The following is an 8,791-nucleotide window of genomic DNA, read 5'->3' as shown; positions in this document are numbered from 1 at the left end:
TAAAATAAAATTGTAAAATTAGTTTGACTATCGCATGATTTCAAATATATGAAATTCCTTTGTGACTGCCAGAGGGAATATGTTAAAATGTTATCAGTGGTTCCTTTAAAAGAATGGGATTGTTTCTCTGCTTCTTTACCTTCATTTTCTCCATCCCCCCTTTTTTGGTACTGGTTCGGGGAGGAGGGGACAATATCTCCTTCTGTAGCCCAGGCTGGCTTGGAACTCACCATGTAGGCTAGGATGGCCTTGAACTGTCAATAATATTCCTCTTGCCTCAATTTCCCAAGTGCTGGGACTGAAGTCATGAAACATTTGCCCAGCTGAAAGTGTGTATTTATAATCAGAACAAAAAGAAAAATATTTCACACAAAAATCATATTGAATGCACCAAGAACCTTTGGGGAAATGGATGAATTAAAGTCTGGAGTGTGAAATTTACAAACTGAGTTGGAGAATTTTGTGTAGTCTGAAGAGGGAGATGGTTTCAAAGATGATGCAATGTGTCATGACTGAAGGATATAAGAAGCCAATGGGAAGGGCTGTGGCAAGCTAAACAACACAAATCTGAAACATAAGAGAAAACAATTATATGGGGACTAAAAATATATCAAGTATGTTGTTTCTGCCATTTTTAGACTTGAGTTTATGATCCTAAAATAAAACACATATCTTTGGACGTTTATAGGGACAATAACTACTACCCATAAAATAGGCAAATTAAGAGAAACAAGCACGTATGTGAGTTTTTTCCCCCACAGATTATGCCATAGGACTGCATTTCTCAAACTGTGATCCTTGGACCAGCAATGCCACCTGATAACCTGCTTGATGAGAATCCCTGATTACCACTGTACACCTACTGAATCAAAATTCAGGGAATGGGGCTGAAAAGAAAGAGTTACACATACTCTCTGTATTCTCTGTTTGGTTAAACTCTGTGACCACTTTGGTTCTAATAATTTTTTTTTGTTGTTACCAACTAGTCTCATGTGGGTATGGCCTTTCCTAATTAAAGAAATATAAAAATATATATATTTGTGTATGGTTTTCCAGGGAAAAGGCATGGGTGCATTTCAGCTTTCTTTCTACAAGAATATTCATATATGGGCCTGGAGAGATGGCTTAGAGGCTAAGGGCATTGGTTGCTCTAACAGAGGACACTGGTTCAGTTCACAGCACCCACATGATGGCTCACAATCTTCTGTAACACTAGTTGCAGAGAATCCAATTGCTTTCTTTTAGCCTCTGAGGGCACCAGACATTCAAGTGTTTATACATATGTTCAGGCACAACACTCATTCACATAAAGTAAGTAAATCTTAACACACACACACACACACACACACACACACACACACACACACACAGAAGGAGGGGGGCAGTGTCCAAGAATAATGACACACACCTGTAATTATAGAATTGAGAAGGTGAAGGTTTGAGGATTAGGAGTCTGAGGCCAGCCTGGGGTATGTCAAACCCTGTCCAGAGACAGAGACGACAGAGAGAGAGAGAGAGAGAGAGAGAGGAGAGAAGGAGGGAGGGAGGGGGAGAGAGAGAGGGGGGGAGAGGGGGAAGGAGAGACAGAGAGAAAGAGAATACACACAAGTTAACTTTGTGGAGGTGAGAGTCCCCCAATCACTTCTTCTGTCGAGACTGCACTGGAATTTGGGGCCCAAATCCTGGGTAGGAAATCAATGCTCTTCTGCTGGTCATTGTCTCAGCTCATAAAACTTCCTCCTACTAATACTGAGACTAGGTTAGATATTCCTAGCTAGAAAGAATATAATCCCAAACTCCTTTAAACTAGCCTATATTATAAGGGAAGTATGATGAAACACTGATGATTTTGGATAAAGACAACACTAAATCAGACAGAACCGACAAATACAGTATACAGGTCATGACTCAATAGTCCAGCACTGAGAAAAACATAAAATAATTTGTAGAGTTTATAATTCATCAACATTAGCTCCTTAGTTGTGGCACATGCTATACAGTAATATTGGATGTTAACCTCAGGGAAAACCGTGTAAGTGATACATAAAGATTTTTTTTACTATCTTTATAACTTTTCCATAAATTTAAATTTTTACTAAAACAAAAAGTTCATCGAAGGATATAGTTCAAGGTGTGCAAAAGTCCCTGGGTTCAGTTCCCAGCACTACAAAAAGATGTTAAAATTTTAAATGTACTTTAAAGTTAATTTTCCTAGGCCAGGCTCAAGTTTTCACTCAGACACACCTATAAATGGAACACACTAAAGGACAGTGGCTCTCACTGCTCTCACCAGGTATACTCAGTTTCTCTTTGACCAAAGTAGAAACCAATGCAGAGACACATCTGCCTGATATTTCCTTCTTAGGTTGCTTGTATAAAAAAGTACCTTTAATTATATTTGTACATATTTGTAAGGCACAAAATGTCATAATTTACTAATACAATGTGGAAAGATTAAATCGAACTGATTAACATATGAATTACCCAATGTCCTTATCTTCTCTTTGTATATAGCTAGCAATGACACCGTTTAAAACTTGCACCTTTCAAAGAATTTATCCTGCTAGCATATAAAGTGATGGGTTTCACTGTGGCCCTTTCATGAACATATCGTTATACTTTGTTTCTTGTGGTGATATTTTATTTGTGCTCAAATGTAGTGATATTTTATTTGTATGTTAATAAAGTTTGCCTGGTGATCAGAGGATATAGCCAGCCATAAACAGAAGTCAGACAGTGGTAGCACACGCCCTTAATCCAATCACATGGCAGGCAGAGTCTCTGTGTGTTCAAGGACACAACCAAGCTGGTGACACATGCCTTTAATAGCAGTACCAACCATAGAGACCTGGAGGTCTGTATAGACAGGCACTGACGAGGAAGTGATGTGGCTGGACTGAGAGCCAATGAGAAGGCAGAACAGCAAGGCAATAAAGGTGCAGGTTAGATAGGAAGAGGTTGGTTTGGTTCTCTTGGGAAGCGATGGTGGTGTGGTGAGCTAAGGTTAGTTTGGTGGCTATCACTATTGCTCTGATCTCTACGGCTTACACCCCTGTATTTGGCTCTGTGTTTCTTATTTAATAAGACTGTTTAGAAATTCCTCTACAGTTTCTAGTCATCCTTTGTGATCTTCACCTCTTTTAAAATAATTTTATCTAAAAATGTGTTTCATACAATGGATTTGGATTATATTTTTTCCTTTCCCACCTCTTCCCAGGTCTTTCTCACCTCCTTACCCACCCAACTTCATGCTCTGTCTGTGAAACAAACAAACAAAAACAAAAGAAACAAACACACCCCAAACCAGCCCAGGCAATGACTACTGACAGTTAAGACTTAAAAAGTAGTACTCACTCTTAAGTGAATATTAGATGCAAAGCAAAGGATAACCAGGCTACAATCCACAACCCCAGAGAAGCTAGGTAAAGAGGACGACACTAAGAGGGACATACATGGCTCACCCCAGGAAGGGGAAAGGATTAAGATCTCCTGGGTAAACTGGGAGAGGGGAAGAGTGGGGAGGAGATAGGAGGTGGGAACATGAGGGCTCTAGATGGCCCAATTGGGGGAGAGAAAGGAAGGGGGAGCAATGAAAGAGATATCTTGATTCCAAAAAGCCAGCTCATGCACTAGGGACAGGTCCCAATCCCACTGCCTGGGGGCCCCCTAAACAGTTCAAACTAAACAACTGTCTCACTTATCCAGAGAGCCTAGCCCAGTTCCATTGGGGCTCCTCAGCTATTGGTCCACAGTTCATGTTTCCACTAGTTTAGCTAGTTGTCTCTGTACTTTTCCCAATCATGGTCTTGATATCTCTTGCTCATAGAATCCCTCCTCTCTCTTGCCGATTGGACTTCTGGAACTCCGCCTGGGTCCTGGCCCTGGATATTTGCATCTGCTTCCATCAGTCACTGGATGAGGGTTCTATCATGACAGGGTATTCGGCCATCCGATCACCAGAGTAGGTCAGCTCAGGCACCCTCTCGACCGACCATTGCCAGTAGTCTATGGTGGAGTCATCTTTGTGGATTCCTGGGGACCTCCCTAGCCCTCTGCTTTTCCCTATTCCCATGGTGTCTTCATGGGAGACCTTGGGGGAGGTGGGGATGGGGGGGAGGGCCTTGGGGCTGGAAGGAGGGAGGAAAGGGGAATCTGAGGTTGATATGTAAAATGAATAGAAAATCTCTTAATAAAAAAATGATAGGAAAAAAATATAAGAGACAGAGATATCTTGAGAGAGTGTACCATTAAGGGGATGGGGAGAAATCTGCAGCTAGGGAAAAGCCCAGGTACTCACAGGACTGTCCCCAGCTAAGACTCTTAGCATTGGTGGAGACAGTGCTTGAACTAGCCTTCCACCGCACTCAGATTGGTGTCTACTCTAATTGCCATCATAGAACGTACATCCAGTGACTGATGGAAGTAGATGCAGAGACCCACAGCCCAGCACTTGGCCAAGATCCTGGAGTTCAGTTGAAGAGAGGGAGGAAGGTTTATAGGAGCAAGGGAGGGGGGCTTAGGATCATGATGGGAAAAACCACAAAGATAGCTGACCCAAGCTAGTAGGAGCTCATAGACTCTGGACTGGACAGCTGGGAACCTGGAATGGGATCTCACTAGGCCCTCTGAATGTGGGTGAAAGTTGCATTGCTTGATGTGTTTGTGGGTCCCTTGGCAATGGGACCAGGACTTATCCTGGGTACACAAACTGTCTTTTTAGAGTACATTATCTATAGTGCCATACCTTACTCAGCCTTGATGCAGGGGGGAGGGACTAGGTCCTGCCCCAACTTGGTATACCAGCATATGTTGACTAACCTACCCAAGGGAAGACTTACCTGCTATGAGGAGGGGATGGAGTGGGATGGGAAGAGATGGGGGAGGGGAGCAGGAGAAGAGGAGGGAAAGGGAACAGGAGTTGGTATGTAAAAGGAAAGAAAAAAATTTTAAATAAAATTATAAAATTAAAAAAAAGACTTAGAAGGTATACGTATCTACAGATGCTTCCTCAAAGGACCACATACCGCTTGGTGGCAAGCTCTGACCCCCAATTTCAGAAGAACTGAGTCAGAGTAGAAAGTTTCCTTGCAGAGATATGTATTCTACCCTCTGATCCACCATGCACATGTCATGTCCCCTACTAGCCTAAAAACTGAAGCAGCAGAGGCCACTATGCGAGGTTCTCCAGCTCAAGAAATGTGCAGCTTTCAGGATTCCTGTACTGACCAAGATGATCAGCCAAAAACTTCAGCATCAAGATACATGGGGATGTGGGATACCTCTAGTTTCAAATCACAGGACCATCTTCTATTTAAAGGCTCTGATTTTGCTACAACATTGTCCTATGGACGTCAGACAATGTAACTTGCTAAGGTAGGTTGTGGCAATACATTTGGGCTGGTGAACTATAATTCATTTTTACCTACAACATAGGCTTGAATCTGAAAAAAATTCAACAGATACCTGAAAGGATCTAGGACACAAATGGTGAACTACATAATGGGTATTAACCCTTTCTTCTACCTTTCACAGGGTTAGGAAGTAGGTATAGTTTCAAGTTTCTTGACTGTAGAACCTAGACAAGGGTCTTAATCCTTTTCCATCACAAAATTCTCAATAGCAAGCAAAGCCTTTAATACAGAATATACATTTAATGTGTTTAATAAATGTTACTGATTATGGTGGTTTAATTATGAGTTTCTTAGGTTGTTTCTCTCTTTTTTTTAAATACAAATTATGTTTTATTTGCTAGGTTGTTTCTCTTGAATAGAAAATTGCTGGTACCATGTCACAACAAACACCAACTCTTAGACCATGTAGTTTCTCTTGGTAAATAAACACAGGTAGAAGCACAGTTGAGGGAGCCAGTTTTCTGGAGCTTTGACTTAAAATCTGACCTGCAACCTAAAGTCCCCATTCAGCAACAGGTCCTTTCTGGTGCAGGACCCAACAGTCTTAGCCTGAAATTACAAAATGATTCTAATCTGCATCATTTTAACTTTAAAATAAAATAGAACAAATATGAACTACCAGTCTTCAGATGATTGGTGATCCTGGGGAAAATGTTCCCATATGGGAACACATAGAAAGAGATCACAGCCGGGAGAGAGGTGCTCACCAGCTAGGACACAGAACCTGGATACATCACAGGACTATGCAACAATCTAATTGGTTCCTCAAGAAGACAGTGGTTCGGTCAGACAAGCCCCTCACCCTCTCACCACCGTATTGGCTCACAGAGACATCAATGATCTGAGCAGAGAACTTGCTGTAACAGCCCTGCTAGCCCTCATTGTTCCATCAGGCACAGTCTGCATTTATTCTGAATCTGCTCTTTTAATCCTCTGTGAACCATCCACATGTGTAAGGCCTCTGCTCTATTAACAGACTGTAATCTTTTCACTTTTCAAAATAGCTTCTCTGTGGAGCTAGAAAGCTTAAATAGGGCACCAGAGTGCTATTCAGCTCCTGTTGGGGTATGGAGTGGCAGGCATCCATGTAACAGCCACAATACAGCAGCAAAGAGAGATTCCCTTGTTCTGACCCAGGGACACAGTAATGCTACCTTCAGCTCCTTTTCTATAGGCATTGGCCTGTATTATAAATAGTATAATAGGCAGAAAATGGCGGTGAGAAGATGACATACACTTCAGTAGATTTTGTGCCCTTTAAGTTCCAAGTGGAAGTTTCTAGACCAAACTTCTCATTGTGACATGCAAGAAAAGAATTCTGAAATACCTATTTTTTTTCTTGCTATGGAAACACAGGTTCATTTTCCTGGAATGTTTTCCATCAGGATTTATGTGCCCATATTCATTTAATGATCATACAAGACTCTAAGCATCAATCCCATAATCAGGAAAAAATGCTACATATGTCTATAGAGTTAATATTGTTTTCCTTAGATTGATACACATTTCAAAACATAATGAAAGTCATTTAAATTAGAACTTATTTTAAGACAGAAAATATATCTCTAATTCTGTAGCAGAATTGGAAAAAGCCTAATAGAGGCAGTAAGAAGGCAAATGCCACAGTTCGGTACCTGTATTCTTAGCAGAGTCAGAAGAGTTGGCCCCCAATGTGTTCAGAAGTAAGTAAAAGCAGAAGGTAAGGAAAACTGTGTGTCAGAGGGCTCTGTTGGCTCCTGGCAGGAATGTTCAGTCTCCACTCTATACTCCACATCGAATCTAATAGCCAGTCCCTCCAGCCATGTAACAGTCAGAATGGCCTCTCTTGCTTCTAACTCCACTCCTTCAACCTGGCCTAAGCCACAGACAACTCTTTCCCAGTCTGCTTGTCTACTCTGATTTACTCCCAGCCTCTTTTCCTTCTTTTAACTTTATCCATTTCCATTCCAAGCTTAGTCTTTATATGACAGTCCACAGTAAGCTGTCAAGTCATACCAAATCTTATCAGCTGATAGCACTTTCCTGCTCAAAACCCTCCAAGATCTCAGTCTCAAATTGAAACCAAGGCTTGCAAGCTGTACATCTCATGCTCCCCAACCTCTTATGATCTCTGATCATGCTTCTTTACTGACTGTGTGCTAGCCTAGGCAATGTTATTACTCTATACTGGGCTGTCCTTCAAGCCTGACACAGCACGGCTCTCACTCACAATTCCTTCCATTTCTGTTCAAGTGTAACCTTATTTTAGATGACTTCCCTGACAACATACATAAAATAACCTCTCAGTACCCCATCTTTCCTATACTGATTTATCTATCTTCACCACACTACTGAACACCACATGTATTTGTTACAATTTTGTCTCTACTATCATGACTAGTACCAGAAGTTCTATTCTGATAGAAACTTCTACTCTCTGATGTAGCCCCAGAATCTAACATTTGTTGAATGAATGAATGAATGTCATATTCAGCATTGTATTAGAAAACAAAGTCCAAATTATAACTAAGAGACAAATCTAAGCACTAGAAGCCACAGAAACACCTTAGCAGCATGACGAGGCACTAGAGCAGTGGTTCTCAACCTATGGGTTTTGATCCCTTGCTAACTATCTGTCTCCAAAATTATTTACATTGTGATTCACAACAGTAGTTATGAAGTAGTAACAAAAATAATTTTATGGTTGGGAGTCAACACGACATGACATGAGTAATTGTATAAAAGGGTCACAGCATTAGGAAGTTTGAGAACCACTGCTCTAGAGCAATGCTTTAGTTTCCTTTCTGTTGCTGCGATAAAACATCCTGAGCAAAGTAACTTGGAGAGGAAAGGGTTTATTTTAGTCTACACTCCCAGGTAAGAGTCTATCACTGAGGAAAGTCAAGGCAGGAACTCAAGCAGGAACTGAAGCAGGACCATGGAGCTAGGGTACTACTGACTTTCTTTCTGGCTCATTCTCAGCTAGCTTTCTTATACAGCCTAGGTCCATCTGCCTATGAACGGTGCCACCCACAACAGGATGGGTCCTCCCATATTAATTACCATCAATCATGATAATCTCTTATAGACATGAGCATAGGCTAATATAATTATGGTAATACCTTAACTGAAGTTCCCTCTTCCCAAATATCTCTATAGTTTATTTCAATAAAGTTGACAATACAAACTAATCTGTAAAAGCAGAGTAAGTAAAGAAAAAGAATCCACTATCCAAAAGTCTAAATCTCACGTTTACTGTCCACCAGAGAGTTGATATGGACTGTGACTCCCAGTTTGGAAACTTCTTGACTAAATCTGAACCTATCCTCAATTCCTGGATCAGTCACTGTGATTCTTCAAGCTTCCAAAGAGATTATCTTGTATTTGTTTCCTATGTATGC

The 8,791-nt window shown here is 41.1% G+C and overlaps 1 protein-coding gene across 5 annotated transcripts in view; it reads right to left on the bottom strand.

The window, feature by feature from the left end:
* LOC102910455 (splicing factor U2AF 35 kDa subunit-like) overlaps positions 1-8,791 on the bottom strand; it is a 67,915-nt gene that overhangs the window by 29,446 nt on the left and 29,678 nt on the right. Inside the window, exon 1 of one of the 5 annotated variants that reach the window (XM_076549747.1) lies at positions 6,031-6,132. The exons of 2 other annotated variants lie outside the window; for them this stretch is intronic. The gene's annotated coding sequence lies outside the window, so the exon portion shown is untranslated. Of the gene's footprint in view, positions 1-6,030; positions 6,133-8,791 lie in introns of those variants that run through there. 2 more of the 5 variants (XM_042281468.2, XM_076549760.1) reach the window with 2 other exon arrangements.

The sequence above is a fragment of the Peromyscus maniculatus genome, chromosome 1, assembly GCF_049852395.1.
Source record: "Peromyscus maniculatus bairdii isolate BWxNUB_F1_BW_parent chromosome 1, HU_Pman_BW_mat_3.1, whole genome shotgun sequence".
Taxonomy (NCBI): Eukaryota; Metazoa; Chordata; class Mammalia; order Rodentia; family Cricetidae; genus Peromyscus; species Peromyscus maniculatus.
Note: the sequence above shows the minus strand (reverse complement) of the source record. Positions and strands in the feature narration are given on the sequence as shown.